This window comes from Poecilia reticulata, chromosome 7 (assembly GCF_904066995.2).
Source record: "Poecilia reticulata chromosome 7, P_reticulata-male-v2, whole genome shotgun sequence".
In the NCBI taxonomy this organism is placed as follows: Eukaryota; Metazoa; Chordata; class Actinopteri; order Cyprinodontiformes; family Poeciliidae; genus Poecilia; species Poecilia reticulata.
The window spans coordinates 19,877,579-19,904,117 of NC_088836.1; the positions used below are offsets into that span (position 1 = coordinate 19,877,579).

General features: G+C 36.4%; 1 protein-coding gene across 1 annotated transcript in view; it reads right to left on the bottom strand.

Moving 5' to 3' along the window:
* Positions 1 to 26,050, bottom strand: part of opn7b (opsin 7, group member b) — a 72,902-nt gene extending 46,852 nt beyond the window's left edge. Inside the window, exon 1 of the mRNA XM_008413897.3 lies at positions 24,822 to 26,050. The gene's annotated coding sequence lies outside the window, so the exon portion shown is untranslated. The remainder of the gene's footprint in view (positions 1 to 24,821) is intronic.
* Between the last annotated feature and the right edge of the window lie 489 nt (positions 26,051 to 26,539).

The window sequence follows — 26,539 nt, forward strand, 5'->3', positions numbered from 1 at the left end:
CCTGCTGCGCATCGGGCGGAAAAGCAGCAGTTGGCTTCGTTGAATTCAACTGTAACCAAACGGGATCCGTTCATAATATGTTTGGCTTGTGATGTTCCAAAAGCACCATTGTGGTCAGTGTGATAATTTGACTCCTATACGAGTAGCTATCCAGAGATCATCAGTATCAGCCGGTGTTTGTGGAAAAAAAAAAAAAAAGTCAGATCCGACCTTGGCAACGAACTTTTCTCCGCTGCTCACGAAGAATGATGTATTTATTGCTTTTAATTCTGCATAATAGACATAGTAAAAGCGGGAGAATGGGAGGCGGTGTCAATATTTGCAGTAAAAATAGCTGATAAAGCCTCAGTTGTGAAGGGTTTTTGCGCTCACTTCGCTATGACATCACCGCGACGACATCGACTCGTCTATTATCATGATGTAGTCGACCTTAAAAAAAATGTAGTCGTTCAACCCCTAATATACACACACACACTGGCATATGCTGCCACCCCTGAAAAAATCCCTGTTCCCCTCTTGCCATCCCATAAATATTTTTCTAGATCCACCCCTAAAACCGGTCATGAAATTGTGTTGGAAGTCACAAAAAAAATAAATAAATCCAAAGACTGTAAACGGCCCCTTGGCAGCACTTCCCTCGTGAAGGAGCTGGTAAAGAAACAAAGGTTTTCTTTTTTTTTTATGTCAGTTTCCGAAGCAAACAGCAAAAAGCCATTTTCAGGAGTAGATTTTTATTTTTTATTTTTAATCAAGATTGTGGGAAAGGCTGACTGCAGTACAATAAATTACTTCCAGCAGGGATGTTCGCTTCCAGGCATCATGAGCCTCATATGTAATAACATCCTAATTCCTTCTCCACCACTAACACTTGAGGAAAGAGTGGCTGCTACAGGAGTGTTTCTCAATAGAAGGAACACATTTCAAAGAAAGAAACTGCAACTTTTTAGATTTTTGTACCATTGTGGTTACCTGCAACATTTACACTTCTTTGTCTCAGGCTAAATGTATCAATTCCAATTGGTGAAACTCAGGAACTACCTTAAGCTTGGTCACAGCTCCCTGTTCAGGAAAGAAACTAGATTGAGAACTAGGTTTGAGAAGAGACAAACTTTCACTTATTTTATGTGAATGCTTCATATTTTGCCCTCCACTCCTCTGCAGCCACTGGGCAGCTTCAGAGCCTCCCATTGTCCGCTATAAAATCTAAGCCACAAAGTGATTGGAAGCAAATTTCCCTTATAAGACCACAGCTGGTCATTACTTTTTTTTTTTTTTTTTACTTTTATTTAAATACATGTTTAAATAAATAATTTTAATAAAACAAATGATTGATTGTAAATTCCGGCATAATGAACACTGAAGACATGTAAAACCTGAATCACTTTTAATTCTGTCATTGTTGCTCCAAAGCCTTTGCATTGAGTTATCTTTTCTGCCAACTGTTTTAAAACAGTTTTGACTTTATCAATAAATTAAAAACAAAATCAGAACAGACCATTTCAGCAAAGTGTTACAACCAAATACCTATTTTGTATTACATCTCTCTAAAAAGTCACAAGACTGCAGCAGAGAGACAGAATGTGTGACAGCTTGAACAAAGGTGATATTTCTCCACTCTGAAAGCCATTAGACTTGTTTAAGGTCATCTGTCGAATGTAAAAACCAGCACTTTATTAAATATGCTGTGCCCATTCAGCTGTGGAGATGCATTTAACACACTGTTAATGCAGCAAAGGCCAAATTCTAGAATCCTCATATCTATCTGACCACCCTTCCATTCATATTTTAAGAAAAATAACAATGCAAAAATAAACCCATGATCAAATTAACAATATTATTGTTAGACTCTATTTCACGTAGCAGTATTTATTCCCTCATAAATGTTAAAGGATAAAACAATTTAGAAATCTAATAAGATGATTCTGGTTAAAACATTAGATCCAACTCTGGAAAAACGCTCTATTAAATTACTTAATCTCAAATAATTAGTTTTGGTTAAAAATATCATTATGGAAACTTCTTAATACCTTCAGGCCACATCCTCGCATCATGCTGGATTCCCATTTAATCTGATCCATGACAATCAGTTTAAATACATCTGCAAGAGAAAGATGCAGAAATACACAGTGACATCTGTCAATCCACAAAGCCTGTGCAGCACTGTTTATCATCAGCGACACCTTTTTCTGCCCCATTATAAAACCACTTTGTATCACCAAAAAGAGACACAACACTTAAGAAAATGCTGCTTCAGAAAACTATGGTTGGGATCCACACAAGAAACCAAGATATCGAGCAATTCTAGCAAATGCACTACAGTCAAGGATTTCCAGTCAAATGACTGGTCTAGTCAATAATCTGTTCTGTCTGCAGTATTAGAAGAAGAAGCTGTCTGTCACTCAGATTTGTCTGAAGGCAGACTGAAAAGTAATTTCTCTCCTCTGAATGCATTTGGAACAGGAAAAAGGCCACATATACAAACAGATTCAGATGGGCAGATTTTTTCTTTGTCTCTTTTTCTTTGTCTTTTGTTTGACTTCTTTTTTTTTGCCTTTCAGTTTGCTCCTCTACAACTATATGCACAACAAATTGACATTAGAGTCTGATTATCGCCATTATCGAATTGATATTATAGTCATGGTTTAAAAGTAAAAAATGTCAAATAGGAACACAGGAAAATGAGATGTAACCCTGGATTTTGTGTCACTTTGCTCACGAACAAAGTTATCTGAAGAAAATTGCCTCACTCCACAATTATAATTATAGACAGCTCTATTTTAAATGATCGCTTAAACTGAAGTAATTAAATCCAAGAACTTAACATAAGAGAAGAGCACATTCTGCATCTTTAAACATGTGAATTAAAATACAACATGAATAACCACATTAAGTTATTCAGCACATTAAACCTAGTCCACAACTTGTGGTAAACACCTTGTCCGTCACTACACTTTCACTCTTCTCCTGAAAATATAAATAGAGTATTTGTCACTTTGAATTATGAGATAGAGGACAATTTATTCAAAATAAAATGAAAACTTCAGATTTTTTATTTTATTTTTTTTATGAAACATCTCTCAAATGAAGGATGGCATTTGTAGAATAAAAATGAATGAACACAAGTCCTAAAAAAAAACACAAACACGTTAACTCACTGAGTGGATCCAGAAAGAGCTTATAACTGCAGGCGGAGCCGGGGGTCCTGTCATCTGGTTAAATGGCAAAAAGTGAACAATTCTGATCAAGGCTTTGTTCTAATCTCACAAGAGCACACAACAAATTAACCATTTGGCCAGCCGCTCTGCACGAGGATGCCATCAAAAGGGAATAAACACAAAGCAAACAATGGTGGAGTTGTTCCTCTTCTCACTGTGAACTGCTGAACTGACCATTGCTACAGGAACCAAAACACACTGATCACATAAAGGTTGTCTAGTAAGACAGTATTGTGTAAGACTGACCATAATGAGCCAATTGTTTCTCTAAACCAGTCAGTAAGTAAAGCTTTTATATATTCATCTGAGAAAATTATTATTTTTTTCATATCGTTGTTATGTGCTTGACATGATGAGTAGCAGCTGGCTCTCTGCAGCAGAAATCACTGATATGGACCAGTTCCAGTCTGAATCACTGGAATATGGTTTCTCTGCTGTCTGATTTAGGGCTACCCAACAAATCCTTCCACGTTTGTATGTTATTTGTATAAAATAATTTGTTATATGGAGAACTTCTTAAAGTAAGATAAATATTAGATCTGCTTATTCCATCTTTTATTCATCTTTGGAAACATATTTAACATCTAAATATTTTCCTTTTCCGTCATTCAGTGAGCATGTAAGAACAAACAATAAATGAGCATTTTTCTCATGCCTAGATTTAACTTTTTTTAAACTTTTTATGCATGCATTTTATAGTTTCACTCTGTAATTTCTCTGCAACAATGTCCTTCTTTTGCCAAATTATTATTTTTGTTCTGTAAAGCTATTTGTAATTCACGTCACGCATAACAGCTCTCTTGTGTTTTATAGCAATAAAGCATACAAAAATATATTCTTAAATATTTCATTCTTCCTCCATAAAACAAGTATTTTGTAAATTTTCTATGCCACTGTTGCTATCAAAACGAGGTTTGATTTCCCTCTCTAATTTTTCTCTTGAAACTCATTACAGAACATGCAAGCCACACTTTGTTTTCCTGTTTTCATTTGTACTTAAATTCAAATCCTTATATTAACATTTTTGACCTGCGTGTATCTGGGAAAGTTCAGGATTCTAACAACAAAAAACTAACGAGCAACAGAGTTGCTGCAGCATGGCTCCCACCCACCCCCCCCAATTCATTTAGCACACTTATTTTGTTTTACGTAGAACAATTAGCTCTGGTAAGAATTAAATAAACAATCTTATTCACATTCATATTACAGAGAAAAATAATCAGAACCTATGTGTTAGTTAAATGGTTTAATGAAGATCACTGCTGTAGGTGTGAGTATGTACTGAATAAAGGTGTTGATGTAAATTATGAAGCACTGACATTCTTTCACCATTTCTAATGTAGTCATTTTCAGATGTAAGGAATTGTGATGCTGTAATATAAATAAGAACCATTTTCATATATAATTACAGTATAAAACACAGATATGGCACAGCATGAAACAATAAGCCGTCCAACATCACGTTATACTTTCACAGCAATGAGAGATATTGTATTACTCCAAAGACAAAATGTTTTTACATAAATAAAGAATGTGTAGGTGATCTTATTGTTGAATTGTTGACATGGGAAAGCTGGCAGGACTAAGTTTAAGTTTATGAAGAGTCCAGAAGACCAGTGCTGTGAAAAGATCAAGGGAGCCATAGATATAGAGGGCAAAATTCACCTGGGGTTGTGGATCTGCAGCCCAGTGCAAGCTGGAGGTGAATTCCCTGTTCAACAGCTTTCTGATCTTTTGGCAGAGCTCTTTCTCCACAGCTCTTTCTCCACACTGTCAGACAAGATATCTGCATCACCGAAGATGATGTAGATACGTCGGTAGATATCATCTTCTCTATAATCTAAGATGTTTATAGAGATCCAGTAGTCCCAGTATGAAGGAAATCCTAAGATTTCTCTGAACAATAAATTCAAAGCTTAATCAACTTTAACCAGAACTACTGAAGCCCACCAGTTAATACGAACAGCGCAGACCAATTGGGGGTCATTTTTAAACTGCAAGGTTGCCCTGTGCCAACAAAAACCTTTCAGATGGTAACAAAATTATGTTAAAAAAAAAAGGAAAAATGTTATGCTAAGAAATAATTATTTTTTTTAACAAAATCACTGTTGACACAACTGTTAGTATTTTAGTATCACTGCTATTAATATTTTGCACAAGCCTCTTGTCCCAGTAGAACTGCACATATAATTCCTATAATCTCAGAAAGTTGGAGTACACAGAGAGAGGGCTCTTTGGCAATTACTTTTTGCACAATTTGTCTTGGGCTTTTTTCATTATGTTCTCATGTCTTCAGCTTTCCCCGAAGGTATTTTAACAGATTTGTGTGAAGGAACTGAGATGGCCATTAAAGAAGGTTGATTTTGTGACCATTTCTTTGGTGATTCGGCTAGATGTTTAGGAATGTTATCCTGCTGAAAACAAAACAAAACAAAAAAAAAAAACCCTGATGACCTTTCCTAAAAAGACAGAAGCCAATTTCAAGACATCAGATTGCAAAGCTAAATTTATTTAAGTTATGTTTGACATCATTTTTAGAACAAGTGAAGGTAACATATTGATTGTGCTATAAAATAAAATCCAACTAAATCTCCAGTTAGTTATTGCATTCTACAAGTCGTTTAAGTTTCAGAGCACAATAAAATCAAATTAATTTCTGAAACTGACAAATATTATTTACTTACTGCTGACTAAAGCAAAGAAAGCAATGCTTTTATTTATTTGTTCTTCATTAAAATGCACTGACAACTTACCAAACTGTAATTTTTAAATCCTGAATATGTACCGAACCATGACTATTATTATTTTTTTTTTTTGGATAGTGTTTCACCCCTAATATCTAGTAGCTACTCAACTCTTCCAAATTACTAAAGTTTTCTTCCACAGAACCATACATTGATTAAGATTAAAATAACATTTTCAGATTTAAAGTAAAATCTTGCATTCTTTATCTGATTCACATCAACTTTTACTCTGACTACATTTACATAAACTGTTGCATTTTAGAGGAGTGAAAAACATATACATGAAACACAGTAAAGTGTGGACATGTCAGACAAAACCCGCAGATTTCTCCAGAGTCTGTCCTGTTCGTGACAGCGGAGTATTTTTGATCCTGAGCAGATTGCCATTATGTCTCTGCTTTCATTCATTGAACTAAGAAAGAGTTTATACCAAACAATCTAATCCTAATGTTGGTTAATCACATGGCTACAGGGAGCGAGATAAAAGACAAATGATTAAACCCCCTCACCACTCCCACTACACCCTGATTGTTTTTGCCATTTCACATGGGGCTTCCCCTTTTCTTATTAGCAGCTCTTGCTAGATGATCTGACTGCAGTGTTGTAGGAAGGGATTATTGTTTTTATGTCTGCCTGCATGAAAGCATTTTAATCTGGTCCTTTACATTGAATTCCAGGCAAAAAAAAAAAAGAAAAATACATACAGTAATGGCAAGAATGTTTGCAAAATGTAGGTGAGTAAAATTAACCAGCCAATTAACAATTTTCTTTATTCTTTGTTTATTCAGACACACAGGATCAAAGCATGGTTGAATTAAAGAAAGACGGTATGAGGGAAAAGGATTAGTTGACCTCCGTCTCACTGTTATGATCTCTCAAGTTGAAATTAAAAAGCCTAAAGTGGACTCTTTTTCCACAAGAAATGTTTTTTGTCCTTTGGGTTCAAAGTCTTTTGTCTTTGTTCACTTAAGGATGTAAATTTAAGGGTCAGTAACAACCTGACAGGAACACTGGACACTTTATTATGTATTCTTTGCTGGTACTGGGAGGGATATCATTTTGTATTAATAACTGCATTAATATTGGGTACAAGTTTAAAAAACAAAATACACTGGGCGACATCTGCAAAGACGAACCCTTCTGTAAGTTGGCTCTAGGCATTCATAACACATTTTCTTGATATTTACTTACTTATTTTCAAGCAGTACTAATGCACAGTCTGGATGCACCTCAGACTAATTTATCATACCGCTACAAGTAGAAGGACAAAATGATGAAAAGTTGTAGTAGAGAAAATAAAAAACAGAAAATGTTTATAAATATGCAATTGTTCAACATTGATTTCAATCTTTTATTAAACTACTATTGAACTTCATCTTTTTTGACTCTTATGGATTTTGTTCTGTTTTAAACATGAGTGCAACATAAATGTCTGACTGAATCCTATTGCCTTGGTGCACTTTAGTGTGGGTTGTCCATTTTGCAACCAACATAATTAGCAGAATATGCAAAGATGTTTCAGTGCTTACCTCATGCTTGTGGTTATTCTTACCATTTTTTGTATTCCCACTGCATTAAGCTCTAGCTCTAGGACCATGAAAACTGGTACTAATTGAGTCAAAGCAAATTTGACTCAATTAGTCTTCAGACTAATGAAGACAAAATCCAGGGTTACATCTCATTGTAAGTCAGGAGTTTCTGCCATACAATTTCCTGTTTCACTATGTGTGTTAACAAGCAATTGAATAGGCATACCGAATAAAGTGGCAGATTATTGTATCTGGGTGTGATGGAGACAGTGGCTCAGTTGGTAGAGCAAGTGGCCGCGAATCTGGAGGTTTCTGGTTTGAGGATGATCAGAGATGTGCCAGGAACCGCATGCAGTGTAAAATTCCTGCCATGTCCGTATGCATGCAGATGTGGAGTGGAGGAGGCTGCTGTGCCACCATAAGACTTTAGAGTCAGGACTTTTGTAATTAAATGTATTACTAGTGTAATTAACTGCTTTCTTCCATGTGTGATCATCGAGGTGAAGGCTTTCAGGTTACTGGATAATTATCTGAAGGACACTCTCCATGTTCTATTTATTTCTTTTTCCTTCCTTCCTTCTTTTTTTTTGCTTGCTATGCTTTCAAGCCCCTCTGCACCTTGTCAGTGCCCCATTCATCATTTGCATCTAATCAGGAGATGCTAGTCCTGCTCATGAAGTTTTTGCTTCCAAATTTGACAGCCTTCAGACTGTTGTTCTTCAAAGTCATTTACAAAATCATAACAATGCTCACTTTTAATACCCTTCAGAGTCCAAACAAATTGTATATTTATACATTAAGTTTTCACAATGTTAAAGTTTTTTTATTATTATTATTATTATTTTTGACAGGCAGTCTGAAAAAAATATTTAATTTTTTTTCTCATCAGTCTTCAGAGTGCTTCGTAATAGCAAAGCAAATAGTTTTTGATTTTTCTTGAGTGTGTTGGTAAAGATGGTCAAATATTTTTGAAACATTCAGAACTAAAAACGTTCACAGTGATGCATCATAAGCCATTTCAAATAAGTGTCTGATGAAGAAACATTTAAACCTTGTCAGGCGGATGTGTCCCCAATGAAACTGCAACAAATGCAAAAATAAACAAGTTGAAAACATAACATTCATAGTGAGACAGCATCAAAATTGATCAAAGTAGACAATTTTATTGGCTGCATTTTAATGGTACCTTTTGAAGAAAAGAAAAAAAACAGTTTTGTCCTGACTATTATTGAGGAAAGTATGAATCATATCTGAAACAAGACGACTACGGATAGAGCAAATTGTTCAAATTTTGCTGAATTCTCTAGAAAATGTCAGACTCCCTTGTCATGTTTCCCCTTAAGCAGTCGACATGCTGCGGTGAGTGAATCTAAATCAGTACAGAATGAAAGTATGATGATTATTGCTGACTTTGTAACAATGTCTTGAAATTGAGACTCTGTCTCTTTGAGAAACTCTCTCACAGTCAGACTTCAGGAAGTCATCAAACCAGTGCTCCTCTATTAACCACTCAACATTTCAAGTTCCATGGTGTTTGCTAATTTCTGCTGCTAGTTTGAAGGAGCAGAGTGGAGTTAGGGGGAAGTAGTGCTCTGTGAGGCTGAAAGTTGGCTTGGAAACTGCAGCTCCATGGAGGAGCCGCACGTGGAACGTGTGGGAATAACATTATGACATGATGCAAAGCTCAAAAAAGTAAATTTTACATAAGACTGCCTCTCTTTAGGTTTGGCTGAACTGAACAATAAATATTAGTTTTTTGTTTCTCAGATTACCATCTAAAGTAGTTTAATTGTGCGTAGAAGGAATTGTTTATCTGTCAATTTACTTCTGCAACATCTAATCATTCAGGTCATGGATTTGTGGGTAACTAGTGAGACAGAAGCCATTCCTGAATGAAAGTCATTTGGGAACCTACTGGGAATTTGCCAAAAGACATTTGGACAATTCTCTGACCTTGAGAGTTACTTTAGTTTGATTAGTTTATGGCTGAACTATCTATAATGTCCAACACCATTTGTAAAAGAAAAAAAATCAATAATTGAAAGTTACCTTGGGTATTTTTAAGCTTCCAGAGAAGCATGAATGTGGCATGATCCTAATGTGAGAATATATTTTCTTTGAATTTGGCTATAAAACTGATTAGGAAAGATGTAAAACTGGATGTTAAAAGAAAAGGCAAAAAATAAATAAATAAATAATAAAGGTGTGCCGATTCCGATCACCCATGAGGGCCGATCACCGATACCGATCACATAATTATTATTTTTTAAATCATAAGCACTACGGTTACATTATGTGGAAAAAGGAACCATAAATTCACCTTAATTTAGACAAAAACCTGGTTTTAATAACTTTTTCCAAGAAAACTAAACAAATCAAACATTGTGCAAATTGTACTGCTATCGGTAATACTATCTTTAACAGACTGATAACATCTGAAGGCTCTGAAGAGGCTAAAAAATGCAAAGAGCCAAAATAAAACCTCTCAACATTGCCAAAAAATTCAAGTATAAAACTTAGCATTCAAAGGGAAATACAGGATCCACTACAATAAACAATCCAGAGTTACTGAATGAAAACTTCCTGATAGCATGGCGGCTAGCTGATTACTGCTAGTTGTGATTGGCTGTTTCTGACTGATCGGAGTAATTATGCAGAGCAGGGAGGAGATCGATTATTTTTTTAGAGATTTTCTGTCTCATGTTAGGACAGCGAAAGTTTTAATACGTATGCAAAATGTATTTTTTTATGTTATACGTTGCAGCTTTAAGCAGAGGTTTGGTGTGAGAGTCACTACCAGGTGGAGCAGAAGCGAAGCTTCGTCTGAAGCAGCTTCGTCCGCAGCAACAAGCTTCTGAAGCTTGTTGCTGCGGGTTTGCGCAGTGTGAAGGAAAGAGGAGACCAGCTGCAAAGGCAGGCTGCGAAAGGAGATGCAGGTCATCGGTTTGTGTGATTGGCAACAAGAGACCGTGATCGGCGATCACCGATCATACACATAATTGGCCAATTATGATCGGTGGCCGATCGATCGGCACACCTCTAATAAATAAATAAAGAAAAACAAAATGTATAGTTTAAAAACTGCAAAAAACATAAGAATGTCTAAAATTTACCACGAGTTTCAAAGTGGGGCCAGTGTATTTTCATGGGAATATAGAATAATTGGAGAAAACCAAAAAATAGACCAATATTTCATAGTTTTACGTGAGCCAAATAGCCTCTTGCAGCTCCTGAGCTCCAGTGCTTCAGAGCTCTTAACTAGCAGATGAAAACTGTGCTCTTATCTATATATGGTTGAAGCTGAAAACACCTTCATTTTTAATTAACTGTTAAAATAAAACCGTGAAGGGAAAAAAATGAACTGATCCAAGGGACAATTTCTATGTCAACACATCATAAACTGATGTAGTATAATCTCTTCAGTACTACAGGTACTGGGTTGAATAAAACCGAGATTTGTTTATTGAACCAATGAAGTAAATCACTGTGTGTGCAACAAACCAAAAAAATATTATTGAGACCATAAAACAATGTCCAAGGTAGGCCTAGATGAAAAATGAGAGTTTTAAAGATGATTTTTAGTTCCAGGACCAAGAAATTAGCAATGGCTGAAATGCAGGCAGAATAGTAAAAAATTATTTTAGACTAAGACGGGAAATTCTCTTTTAAATTGACAACAAATAATATTTTAAAGGCAATAATCAAATGATCAAAGGATGAGCTTAAAAATATCAGACTTCAATCTAATTAAAAATTTGTGCACGGGTAAAAGACGCTGTAAAAATGCTATGTGAAGTTATAATCTTGGGAATTGAATACCAGAGCAGTATTAAATAATTTGTATTGTATTGCCCTGATATTTTCCAAATAACATGTTGAACCTTTAAAGTGGCACTAAACCATATTGCTCAGACAAAAACAACAACAACAACAATATATTATTACGTTTAATTCCAAGTTGTGGAAAAAATATTAAGCAGATTGAAACCTTCAGGCATTGTTTAGAGAACTGGGCAAATAATTAAATTAGAAAAAAATAAATAAATAAAACTGGGACAGCTATGTAATATGTAATAAAGAGAGGATGTTGCATGCGCAATAAGCTAGAAGATGTACATATAACACTAACTTTACACACAGCCTTTTATATAGCACCTCACATGAGACTTAAGTTTTAAACCAATCTCGTTTTCCTTTGCTTTGTTGGAAATGTAACTAGAGAAGACCAAAGTCGCAAATCATCTTTAAAATTTTACATATGACCTGTATTCTGTTTCTTTGTGACACTTCATTTAGACTCTTTTTGTTTCCAGTAGTTTTTAACATGAATTTTAATGTTCAACACCGGAAATAAAATAAGCCCAGGGTGATTTAAGTCTTTCAGACTTCACAAGCAAATAGCTATTCCAAGAAACAAAGTAGCACTGATTGGATGTTCCAGCAACAGGAAACTTCCCAAATAATCACGAGTGGGGTCAGAGGTCAGAAGACTGTACAAACAGCTTCCTCGACCCAAATATATTGTGTTTATTTGGCATAGCCATCCACACGGTCTGTTACTTCATGCTTATGAAACTAGGACGACAGACTGATTTTGTTCCCCCGAGAGCGTAACATCTGTGTGAAAGAGAGTTTCAGGACTTGTTTCTATAGACCTGTGGCTAATTGGGTCTAGCTGGCTTTTACTGTATTTCTTAGTGATCATCTTTACTTGTTTTTGCCCTTATTGATAAAAATAATCATAGTATAGTTTACATATAATGCACAACTTTGCAAAACCGGGAACCTACGTAAAATGAAGCTGAAGTTTTAAACCGTTCTCATCTTCCTTTGATGACAAGGACTAAAATTATGTTTCTTTATAACACTTTCTTTAGACTTTTTTGTTTTCACATTGTTTTTAGGATATTTTAATATGAACTTAATGTTCAAGAGAGGAAATAAAATAATCTCTGTGAAAGATTTGTTGAGACAAACACTCTAGCTTATTGTAACAAATGAATTACCCACAGGAAACAAAATAGGTTGCTGACTTAGTTCAACATTGCACTTCGCATGAAAATACCTTGTCTCATCCACCTTCTCATCAAACTCTTGGGACACATTTTCAAGTCGGCACACCAATCAGTGAAAGCAGCATCAACGACAGAGATTTCCTCACCTTGGCATTATTTTTTACTCTTTACAGCAGGACATGCTACAGAGTTGTAAACACATAGCAGTGGTCAAGGCGGGAACACAGCATGAGTTGTTGTTGTAGAACAACATAAATCTGATCCCAGTCTGACGGTTTTATCAACAACAACAGTGATCCGAATACCTGATGCACTCGCCTCGCTTTCCAGCCTCCACCCTGCTTTTGTTACCCATTTTAAATGTCATCCTGAAGAGCTGGGCATCCATTTTCCTTCACCCCTTAAACAACTTCTTGCTGTGCCATCCGCAGACCACACACAGCGACGTAATTACACATGTTGAGAAAGGAAAGGTGGCAGTGAATCAAGCTCTGCATCAGACAGACGTAAGAGGCTCGGTTTCAGAGGGAATGCAACACAGACCCGATGTAATCTTTCAAACCTCAAAGTCATGAGATGAGAAGCTGAGACACCGAAGGATCAAACATGTTCTGCTAACTTCAAAGCCAAAGTCAGGAGGATAAATAAGAGTTGTTTTTAAATGAGTAAGTACAAAGTTAATACAAGTGCACAAATACGGGTAAAATACATAAGGCACTTTAAAGTTAAAATTTTTAAATGTTGAATATTACGTTGAGCATTGTTATGGAGCGAGTGATGAAAACAACCATTTGTGGAGTTTTAAAATATAAATAAGAATAAGAGAAAAATGTGTACAGTGAATTTGTTGCCATGGATACTTTTTTTTTTAGTCCCACATAGATTTGCAGAGATCGAAATCTTTTCCTCTGTCGTGTTTGCAAAGCATCAGGTCTATCAGAAAGCTGTTAAAAAATTACTTTTGGAAACAGTCACAGGTTTCTCTTTGTGTAAATTGGATGCTGCTAATGAGCACTTTATAAAGATGAAACAAGAAAAAGTATTTTCGTTTTGCTGTAATTTAATGACTCGAAGCAATCTGTTTGATTTCCTTTAAAAACATTTTTAAATAATTTGAACTGAACTAGATTGTTTGATAGATAGAATTAAGTTGAATGTATGTGTGATGGAATTCACATGACATGTTTGTAAAAGTACCTTAAGATGACATTTGTTGTGAATTGGAACTATGCAAACCTAAACTTGAAGAAGTAGATTCAGCGCTTGATCCTGATGACATTACGAAAACGAAAGGCAAAACAAGCACAAACTATAATCAAAATCTTAGACAACATTAAAACAATTAAAAGTGTAAAACTCCTTCCATGCATGCATCTATTGCCTTTTGATCATTTATCCAACGTTGGGGTAAAGAGCAAGTTCTCTGTTTCAGTTTTTAAGTTTTGCTATAATTTATAGAGGAACAATTTTGGTCTCTGCTTGTGCAAAACTGATAGGAAAAAAAAAGATGGTTCAACAAAGTATTGACTCGGCAGGGCAAAGTACATATGCAGGTCACACTTTTCAGACATTCATTTGATGAATTTACCCTTATAACTGAACTTCCCTGTAAAATTTCTTGTGATTTCTATGTCTGTGTAGAATATCACATTAGAGTTGTTTATACCGTCTAAGCTGGGAGAGACATCCTCATACAAAAGGCATGAAGTAGATAATGGGAAAAATGGCTGGCATTTGGTTTCTTGTCATTCAGGAATCATTACCCCTGAGAGAATGACCACATTATCCGATAATCACGCTGGCTCATTGACCCATATACATACGGCACTTAAACCAATAAATGTCTGTCCTTAGCTTGGTGTCAATGAAAGATGTCTTCCACTTCTAAGACTTTGATTCAGTCACAAACTGCAAAGATTACAAGCAACTTTTAAACATCATTGCATATTTACTTGGATTTAAAATAATAATAATAATAATAATAATAATAATAATAATAATAATAATAATAATAATAATAAAATTGAGAACCAGTCCCTTGACCATTTAGGAAACCAAAGCCATAAATACATACAACTCTGGTTACAACAAAGTTGTGGAGAAGGCAGCTGCTCAGTCTGGATGGCAGCATACTGTTGCAGTCACACTTTTATTTTTAAACTGGCAGTTTGTGTCACTTCAGTGAGATCAGACCAAATGACAAGAATGACATGAACCTGTCACAACGAAGCTTCTTTAAAGAAATTGTTTAGCTTTTAGAACTGTTTCTCAATGACAGCCCTCATTTTCCCTTTAATAATGCCGCTCAACCGTATTTGTTTGACAGTCATCATAATTCAAGGAGTACCAGGATATGTTTTTGTTTTGATAAGTCTTTCATAACCTGATGATCTACACCATTATTCATCTCATATTAGTGTCACATGTCAGTGGACATTTTATCCAGTTTGTCTAATTATATTCACTGCTGTCACACTGCAGCATTAACTAGAACTCACAAACACATCAGCCTCTTCTGTCCTCAGACCTCCACAGTGTCTCAAGCTGGAGATTTGAATGGGGTTTGCGCACAAAATAGTGTTTAAAATAAGTTAGGATTCATATGTGGATTAAGAGAAAGTTAAAATCAAACATTAGCCTAGTGAGTCATTAAAATGATTCATATTCAGCCCCATGTTCCCTTGATCTTAAACTTAACCTGAACCATCTCCATTCGACAAAACTGTGAATATTTAAGTCAATGTGAAAATTAATGCCTATGCCCTTTAATACATTTCAAAGCAGAGACGAGATCCATGTTAAAGTGTCTCATTCGATATGCATTAAGCCTGAAAGTGAAAGTTGAAAAGTTGGCTGAGAGGATAATTAATGTAGAGGTCTTCTTTGCACTTGCAGGAAACTATTTTATGCGAGCTGTGGCAGCAAAGTGATGCTTGGCCCTCTGCCAGCTGGATAGATTTAGCTTTAGCTCTAAAGTGGGTCTCTTTTAGAAAGAATATAACCAGAACAATGTCTCTGATAAAGTTCAACAATGGGTTGTATTTTAAAAAGAACTCAAAATGATTTTAAACACATGGAGTAAAAGTCAAGCCCTAGCTTAACCAGCATGATAAAACTCATTGAGTAAATCATGAACAACAATGAATCACTACATAGTGGCAGTGAGAGCTGACGTGTGTTGGACAGGCTCTTATTTCTGTAGATTTTGTTCAAATTGCTTTGATGCTGCTACTGCTGCACAGCTGCAGCTGGGAAGCTTAACAGTTCTCCTGAACCAGACTGAAATTGTTAGCTATTAATCTTTCTAGACATTTTTCATTCATAAATGGTTTCCCCATAAATATTAAGTAGAGATGCAAAGATAGAGGCAGTTCTCAATGTGCAAAAAGAGGAACAAGTGATTCATGCAAAAACATTTCCATAGATCACAAACAGCGGCCCTAAAGATCTTTTCTTTTGAAAAGTATATTTTAAATCAATCTTCATTTTCGCTCAGTGAAGCAGTCTGGCTGTGTTTGTTCCATTGTTCTTAAGTTCTGTGACATTTTATGCTTTGGTTTTGGACTTTTGACTTTTCACTTGAGTGCAGTTCCTGTTTTATTTTAATATTCTACGTTCTCTGTGTCCTGCTGCTTTCCGTTTTCCTTGATCTATTTTCTCACTTTTAGTAAATATTTCTTTCTCATCTTTGGCTTTGGTCGTGTTTTGTTTAGTTCAACAATCCTACTTAATAAATTTGAAATGTTTTATTTTCATAACTCAGTTCACTGAGTCCAGCTCATTCTACAGGTTAATTATACACAAACGTTTTAGGTTTTTTTTAAGTCAGAATTTTAAATTATCATAATGATTGTCTGCTTACAACAAATGAAAACACATTTAAAATTACAATGTTACATCAGACCGATAAGATGTAATGTTATCGGTCTATATGGTAAAATATATATTTTACCATATATATTTACCATATATATGGTAAAATGGGGCCTGAAAATCATGTTTAATACCTGCTTAAAGCTTGTTATTTTTAAAAGGTTCTTTTAATCTTTCAGATGAATTGAAATATCATTTGTTGTCCCACAACAGGGAAATTTCTGAGTATTACACATTGTAATTTATTGAATGACCTAGCCTTGGAAGAAGTGGGGCGGCCTTTCTTCATGCACATTTGAGCGTGGCAACACACACACTGACATTTGGCTGTTTGGAGCCTTTGGCCTGCCTCCCTCCTGTGGAAAGCCCATTGGACCAGCTGTGGGACACGGCACCAATCACAGCAGAGGATTAGACCTTGCACCTTCAAAAGGCTCTGAGGGAAGCATATTCATGGGACAGACTTGGACTGAATTTGGAGCTTGTTCCTTGTTGCTTATTAAAGTCTGTGTTTAGTGAGGGTTATTGAGACTTTGAGGCCTGACAGTCAAAACGTTGTTTGTGCTAAAACTAAATCCTGAACAACATAGGAAGCTACGTTAGACCTCCCCCCCCCCTGTTTTAATCATGTAATAAGTGCAAATTTGGTGGTGATTCTGGTTTGGATTAATTACATTTTTAGGTTTTTTTTGTTATTTTATTTTCAGTAGTTAGACTAGCTCTGCTGTACTAAGAAAGATTTGCATTTGACTTTTATTCGCTTGAGCAGCACTTCCTTTTCCAAATTTTTAAAAATCTCTTATAATAAACCTTTTGTAACTATTTTCTTGCCATCTTGACACACCTGGCTGAGTTGGCTGATGATATCTGTTTTTACTTTTTGTTGAGCAGGATTTTGAAACTTCACAATCCAAAGAGGTCATATTTAGTCTCAGTGGGTAGCTAAAACTTTAGAGTCCCTGATTTTAAAAAAAGCCAAATTTTAATAATTATCTACTGTAAGAAAATCCAAATTTTTAAATAACCACCAATCTATGTGTAACTGAATAGTTTAAGAACAACATAAAACTTTTACAAATAAGAAGATGTATATATTTTCTTCTATGGTAAACATATTTAGGAAAAATTATATACAAAGAAAATGTTTATCCCAAAGAAGTTTCTTCAGTGACATAGATGGCGATGCTATGGGGAGGAAGAATTTCTGGTAGCAGTCAGTCTTGCAACAAATCCCAGGAGTCCTCTGACTGAAGACACTACTGCTTTATGACGTGTTAGCTGCTCAAAGTGCAGGCAGCAGACCGATAGTCCTTCCACCTGCACAGCATCAAAATCCAGGATAGAAAGCCAGAACATGCAATGACTGTTCTGGATGAGGCAATAACCAAAACATTATGAACAAAAGTCTAGAGAAAACATATCAGAAATAACGTAACAGAGCTACTCCAACACGTTGCCACTGGATGACAAGAAAATTACATTTACTGTACTTAGAGGAGCTAACATACACAAGAGTTGAATTTTCTCCTCTCTTATGATCTTCTATGATTAGCTACAGATGATATTCTGTGATAAAGTCAGGTATTTCAAACATAAGAATAAAGCAATAATGTCCTGCCTTCTGATGGGCCTTTTTTTTTTTTTTGGAAGAAATTAACTCTCCAACTTATAATCTTTGTAGATCTCTGCCAAAACTCTTCATGCTGTTTCATACTTTACACAAGATATATAATAATGCATCTCTCTTGTGTACACCATCAACAATCATTAGTGAATGTTTTTCTATGGCAGAATTGTCACTGTTTATCAATAGTTGCCTTCAAATTGTTTGCATCCTTCGAGGGTTGTTGCCACAGTTTCATCATTTCTTTCCTTACCCTGCCTTTACTCTCAGACTTTCATCATCTGATCTGAATATTTAAAGGATTTTTGCTTACAGCCTCATTTTGATATTTTATCTGTCTATTCATAACAAGGAATACTCAGAAGTTGTAAATCATAAATACTGCACGTCCTTTCTACTGGTGCAATTTGACATGACATGGATAAGATTTCTTAGACTCTATGCGTAAATAAGTGTGTGTGCGTGTGTGTGTTATATGTATTAGAGTATACAGACATATATTTGGTTCAGTTGCATAGTATTAATTCCTGGCAAAGTCTTCTTATTTTAGTTGCGAGTGCTGCTAAAAAAGGGTGTCAGAAAGCCATTAGAGAATAGCTGAAGATGATAGGAGTTGTGGGCCAAATAAGCAAAGGGGTTGTAGGTACAGATTCCAGACTCTCCTCCACAAGGAGATGTATTGGGGTTAAAGGAGCAAGGCATTAATGACTAGTGGACCCCAGCTGATGACCACTTATGCCTAGTGAGGTGTTCAAGGGGGCACACTTCATCGTATCTGTGTCTCCTAATAAAATCTTTTGCTTATTACTCTACACATGCTGTAAGCCTGTGGTAAAAGCGCCTCGACTTCTCTTCCCACATTGAGGCGTTTTAACATCATGAGATCTCTGAATGAGACTGTCATACCAATATTTGTTATTAAATGAATGTTCACTTGGTTGTGAGCAGTAGTGTCAGATTTCTGATAACATAGTGAAAACATGCATATTATGTTGCTGTTATTTAACTGAACAGGAATTTAGCAGTTAAGTTTCTATCACAGCAAACATCACAGCTTTAATTTCAGACTGTTTTGGTACAATAAGCTGTCCAAAGTACAGCCTCCCGGCCGTACGCTGGGCTCTTCCAGCCAACACAGATAATGTGCGTCTTCTTTAATTATTTTTACAAGATACGTCCCGCAGCGAAGCACTTCTTTTAACAACATGGTATTTTCAATTACTTGAGAATAGGAAAAGCGCTGGATCCCACTGAGCTGCAGCGGCGCGGCACTCGCTGTTCAGTGAGCAACGCTTTCATTTTGCTTGTGTAATGCTAACTAAAGAGCAAAGTTAATTTGTATTTCCACTGTGTTGTTCTAGCACCCTGTGTGGAAGCAAACAGGCTTTTCCCTCATGATGAAGTCGTGACAGGGTTAATGAATGATGTGGTGAAAGCTTCGCACACAGCAGTTTGCTGGTTAAAAACTGGATCCAGTTCGGATAAACCGCACATAGATGGAGAATCCATCACCCGTTATTAAAATGCTGCTGATGTTGAGTCCCGCCGTCTGCTCCAGACTCCAGTCTGAATATTATTTATAAATTAAACATTAATAGTTTATGCATTTTACTAAATGAGCGTTAGATTTTTGACAAGATATTTAACTGATCCCAACATGTTTCCTACTTGTAAAAAAAAAGAAAAAAAAAAGAAAATATGTCAGCAAATTTTGAAATTCATACATAGCAATGACTTTATTGGACAGCAGTAAATGTAAATGAAAAAAAAGAAATTTCCATGACCTATAGGGTGGGAAAAAAAGAAAAAAAAATGATTAGATTCTGACTGACGCTTCTTCTGCAGGATATATTTACACAGTTATATGTTTGCAAAAAACTGCAGGACACTCCCTACATACCCAGAGGTGAACAGAATATAGCCAGTATACTGACAAGAGAACAAAAGCACAAACATCTCTTGCCAAACTCTGAGGTCTCAGCAGAAGATGATAAATTACAGCATCATCAATGTTAGGGGGAAAAACACTGATGATTTTTCAATGGCAGCTTTGTGTGCTTGACCTCATATTCAACCACACAGTGTAGGAAAAAGAGATCATGGCAGAACGAAATGAAATCATGATGATTTGGTGCAATCAGGTTTGTGAATGGACTGTACAATTTCTTCTCCCCGTGGAGGATAAGTGGTTTTAAAATGCAAGGCTCCTTTGTTAAACAGCAGTTTTGCTTTGCTGAGGGTCCTCAGTGCAGAAGTACTGTTCCCTATTATACAGCCACAACCAGAGACTGCAAAGATGGCATCCAAGTGGGAAGGATTTTTAACACAAACCTTCATAGGAAGAGGTGAAAAATGATTTATCAATTATTATGTTTTCCAGTGTGCTTAATTTTAAAATAACTTTTTCACTATTTTATTTTTTTCAGTAGATTATTTTAAATTGAGAGAGTTTCATTACAAATATTATTTATATGGTTTGCAAATTTGACCGTTTTGCAAAATGGGCAGACTGGAGCAAGATGGGCAAACAATAAGCTATCTGCATTTGATGTGTGTTTTAAGAATTACAAAAAGTTGTTACATTTAGTTTTATGCTCGACATGTAATGCATATAGTGAACCAAACTATATTTTCAAATATTTTTTGGCACTTGTGACCTCTGTTCACTGGTAGCTCAACAGGAAGTGGGGAAGAAAGAAAAATAGAAGACATGCAGCTAATGGCACGAGGCTGGGATTCGAACCAGGGACCTCTGCATCGAGATCTGTAGCCTCTGTTCATGATGCCCTTTCTATAACCCTGAGATACCTGGTATCCCACAATCAAACTCTTTATTTTCAGTACAATTACAGAGAAAAACTATTTAACTCCACCTGCATTGTCTTTCAGTAAGAACGGGAAACTGACCAAAAGTTCACAGTATACTATTATACATTGTATACAGTATACAATTATACTATATGTTCATGTGAGGTTCATTTGTCAAGCTGAAAGTACTTATTGAAAATAACAAGCATAAAGCAGGTTTTGAACTGCATTTTCATTAGTCTTATATTTCTGCATTAAAATGCTTTCATGTTCTAATCTTAAATGTTGTATTTTCATCAGCTGTAAGTGGAAAAATTATCATAATTAAAGTTTGAAAACACCAGTCTATAATTAATCTAAATAATGAGCTTCGCTTAGTAACTGAAATAAATACATTTTTCAATAAAATTCTACTTTATTGAAACACTATACAGCTTTAGCTGTATGAGCCCTCATAGTTTAATTAACCTATTTTTATGCCTGCATGGAGCACTATCAAGCTACGTTCTTATCAAGGCACATTAAATTGTTCTTTTTGGAGACTGAGAGGGATCGCTATTATTTTCACAAACGATGCGAGTTCTCTGATGATCTCCTCTACATGCTTTGTGTAAAAAGATAATTTAAACACCCAATGGCTGCTGTAAGTGTAGAGAAACATAGTAAATAAAGGGATCAAATATGCAAATGCAAAACCTTTAATCACACCTGTCTAGTATTTACTCTGGTAGCATGTCACCTTGAATACTTCAGTCCTAACAATGTTTCTGAGATTATTAAAATGTCTTTGTTTAGGTTTACTTCATAGCCCTTGTTGCTATTTTTTGTAAAGTAGTGCAAAGCAAATCTTTGACTATTGGGAATAAAAAACAATACATGCAATGCAGCTACTGGGATAAAAAGATGTCCACGGGTTTGGAGGGTTTTACTATGCAACTGTGGTGTTGATTCCAATTTTAGACCTCTCCTCTCAACTTTAAAACCATTCTGTTATTTCCTTAATAAAAGGCGACGCTTAGATAGTACGTATTGTGCCAGTTAATATGAATAAATCGGTGGAAGTGCGAGGTACAGCTGGTTTAAACATAGGCTGACTGCTGCTGCTCTGTGTAAAGTTGAGTATGTATTTAACAGGTAGATGCATGAGTAAGTGCCCACAAGGGAACAATGATAAACCTCCATTCATTATGCACTCCCACGCTAAGTCGGTGACCTCTTCCACTGAAATCTGCGTACAATCATGTTTCTCCATATTCTACTACAAAATAAATCAGAGCTTTATTCGTTCCTACAACGCTTCCATTTTTTTTCCAACGAAAATAAGAATACAAGCCTTTTCCATAATGAAAGTAAAAAGGATTTTAAAAAATAATATAAAGGAGCATTACCTGAAGAGATAACGGCACAGATGCGATGCAACTACCAGGCAGCAAAAACAGGCTTAGCTAGTGGACTGAGTCCAATAAAACATCACCTTTCCAATTCAAAAGGGACTTCTCCTTCAGCTGCTCCATAAACCTGATTAATTGTGGGTTCAGACCTTTCAACATACTGGGCAAGGCACTGACTCTGTGGTGTCAGAGTGGGTCTTTATGGGTTATGTCATGGGTTATTTATATAAAGTAAAATGCCTGTGCCTACTTTATAAAAAAGACAGAGGCATGCACAGGGACACTTTCACCGAGCCCTGCCACACAGACACATGCAGCCGGCTGCCAAAAAAAATTAAAAAATTGTTAGAAAAGCAAAATCACAATTCGCCAGATGAAAAGGATGCCTTCAGTTGAACATTGCTGCATTTCTTCTTCCTTTCTTTGGTAGATTTTTTTGTAAGAAATGATTTATTTAAGAAAATATACATCTCTGTTTTCCAGGTGACAATCTGTGAATAGTTCCCGGTGTACAATGTAACTGCTTTGTTTAAAACAGTAATAAAACAAGTATACTGCTGCAAAATCAGTCTAACTGCTTAATTGGTTATAATCATGTTATCTGCATCACTAATACACTGTTTTTTTTAAGACAGTAGGGTGAAAAAGACTGAACAAACACCAGCTAAGTTTATTCTTTTTAAAAACTAAATGTACATTTTATGCAGAATATTATCATTTTTTTCATAATTCAGTGTCCCGCATTACCATAATAAGACAGATGTAGGGCTCCCTTAGTTTTTACGGAGTGACTGTGGGAGTTCTCTTGAACAGAAGTGCTTCCAATTAATCAAATTATTTTTCTTTTCACAGAGGGAAAAGTGGAGGAATCTTCTTGGGCAAAGGTATTTTTCTGTCCAGTTATTTGAACTCCTGATGAACATTTTCCTCCATATATGTCCAGAGGATCATTGGGTAAAAATATAGAAAATTCAAAACCACTTCAGGAAAATTTACTTTTGGTATTGTGACATTTTCCTGCTTTCTCTCAATTTTTCATTAAAATAATAATAATAGAAAAAAATCTGGATGTTACAAAGGCATCTTTGTCTCTTGCTTTGACATGCAGTTTCTCAGCTGTGCACCCACTCTGGTCCTGACCGTCATGTGACTCTAAAATAAATTTGCCGTGGAGCAATGGGTATTACAGATTTCCCCCGCAGCAATAATGACAGCAGGCAACAGCTAAGCTTGGTGTCCTAATGTTGGATTTTAGACACGGCCTGTCTAATTATTATTACAGCTGGGAACATAATACAGAATATTTTGGACGTCTGCTCTGCCAAACTTCACTTGACGTGTGCTGCTCATCCTCTTAAAATGATCACATCTCAAAGTGCATCTGCTGCAACCATACATGCCGTTTCTTTGATACCCCCAACACAAGTAGTTGAAATCCTCATCCTTACATCAGCACTCCATATAATACAGATTTCATCTAACTCTTATTAATTATGAGTGCAAAAAAGCTTGAAGGTTATTACTTTTGATTCACTGACGTCTTTGCAGTTGTGTTGTGCAGTGCTTTAAGAAAGTTGCCTCAAAACTGTAGAATATTTTGAGCTCAGGCAGTCTTTATACAGCAAGTCTTTAATGTTGTATTTATAAAATGTGATCATGTCATTCTGAACAAGAATGGTTACAAAAGTACTCGATGTACGCCATCAATTCTAGACTTTTCATGTAAAAATCATCATCAGGCTCTGTAGATCAAACATCAGTCATTCAAAACTAGATTATTACACCATGACTTTATGCGTTTGATTTAAAAAAAAAGAACTAAAATCCTAGAATTTAGACTGAGTGTGTTCTTTCTTTCATAGTCTTTAACTTGTTAAGGCTGGTGTAGAAAGAGATCCATTTAAAAAAATACAAACTGAGCATAAACATAAAACAAAACAGCAGCAACAGAATTAGTTTCTGGTAGTTAAAGCTCACGTTACAGAGACATGTATATTTAGGCAGCTGCTTTAGGAGGTTGTGGGGCGTCTGTTTGTGCTGTAGAGATTCCAGTTGTGAACATGTTCATTGCAAAATCTAACAAACCAGAGTGACTAAAAGGGACTCAGCATGCGCATTAACTTGTTTTCCTTAAACTTTCCATAAAGCAAGTCTCTCAGAGCTATAAGACTCCAAAGGACAGGGCTTTAACTCAATCAGTTTCTCCTGCACAACAAACAGAATTAAGATCTGGTTCAGGTGACCTATATTGAGTGCTTGTGATATAGGTACTAGGGCCAACACATTCATTACATCTCATCTAAACATCACAATTTATTGAAGTCCTGCAGGAAACAGACATGGAGTGGAGCTAATCTCACTTGTATTAAATGTGAAAGCACAAGAACCAGCGATATGTAGAGTAACTCTGAGGTCAGTGATTAATATTCATTAGAAAAGATTGAAAACAGTGACAGCTTGACCTAACTACTGCCTTGTTTCTTGTTGACAAATGTTGCATGCATAGAAAACGTCTCACTAGTTTTAGAGCAGTTTCCTCAATTAAAATGCAGATTAATGACTGAATAGGTCAAATGCTGCTCGAACACCAGTTAAGAGTCAGAAAAGTCTTTATTCCCTTACCTTAATGAGAGGGGAGGGTATGCCAGAGTTGGCAGGGTTTCATGGGTATTGAGTCAGGTCCAGAGCAAAGCTGGTCAAACCTTCACTCGTGTGCCAGCGCCGGAGCAAGCAGAGGTTAATGGAAGCTGAACGCATAGCCACGGAGAAACTCTGGTGTGTGTGCTGCAAAAGGATCCAGTCTCCAGTCAGCAGCAGCAGCAGCCCGTCAACTCATGGAGATCCGACAGGCGGTGGTCGGGAGCAGACTCGACTCCGATGCTCCCTTACTCCTCTTTCCCCCTTGCCTGTTTCTCTCTCAGTCTTCAGCTCCCACTCTCGCCCCAGTCCCTTCTCTGCCTCTCTGCTCTCGCTCTCCACTTAAATCTCCTTCCAGCACACGAATTCTCCACACTGCATCTCCTCCCTCTCTCGCAGAAACAGACCTAAAGCACACAGCACTGTCAGTCTCAGCACTTCATGCTCCACATTTTTTTTGCTTCACACCTCATGCCCTCTTTGTTGCCCACTGCTGTGGTTTCAAAAACTGTTGTTTTTTTTTTTCTCTCATCTATAATAAGATTTAATTTCTATTATGAGGTTTCAGCGAGGATTGTGCTGCATATCAGGCACTACAAAACACTGACGAGGCAAAGATTCAGAATGAAAGATGCAAGGAGAGAACGGTGGAATAGAAAGATGCCCGGGCGAGTTCTCTGCACGGAGGGATTGAGACTTTGAAGTGCAAAACGTCATTGTTAATCTTTGCCAACAAGCAGTTTATTGCCACCAGCAAAGGCATCGCAGCATGTGCCTTTGCTCTGCAGATTATCTGAATCTACCGGTAAATTCACTACCGGTAAATCTGTGTCAGAAGATCTAATGCCAGCAACAATAAAAAAAAAAGATTAAAAAAAAAAGAAAGACAGAAAGGCAGATAATGGAATGAAGACGTGTGTTACATCAAAGAATTAATACACCCCATATATTCTGTTCTGGTTTGTCTAGCCGAGCACACAACTGTAAAATATGAAACCTTTCACGACAAAGCTGTTTAAAAGTAACGCAGCATTTCCCATCCGGTTATCTCCAGTCTGTCTATGTTGTCTTTGCATCAAACTCCTGACCACCTGTTCAGTCTTGGCGACAATACCTTGATTCTCCCAGAATCATCAGTAAACCTTCAGGCTGAATACAGAAGTGATTCCATGGAAATAACTCAGGGACGGCTCCTTTATTTATCAGCCGTTGCCCCCTCCATGTAGTTTTAGGCTGAAAAAGCTGATCTGGAGTGAAGGCTACAAACTTTGCTGTGCAGCGTTAGCTTTAACTGGTAGTGACAAATATTTACAAGCCACCATCTTCTTATTTCGGGATCGCTTGGAAACTAATGAAAACTTAAAATCCCATTATGTTTGGAAGACAACAATGTTCATAGTATTGCTTTTTGTGCTCTTAAATACGACTTAGTCTCTTCTAGCTGTCAAAGCGAAACAAGTGAGCCGCATTGGCTCATGCAGATGTGACGTCAACGCCGTACGTGCCAAGACAACATGGTTTGGTGTCCTTGGGCGGAGATCTGTCCCAATTTGGCCCTGATGTTCTCATCGCTGGGAGACTCTTGAAGGCTATATAAGTATATTGACGCACTAGGATTTTATTGCATCTCTTTTTATTAACATGCATTTTACTTTCAAAATGATGAAAACTGGGCGCATTCCTTTCACTTCTTTGTGTTTGTT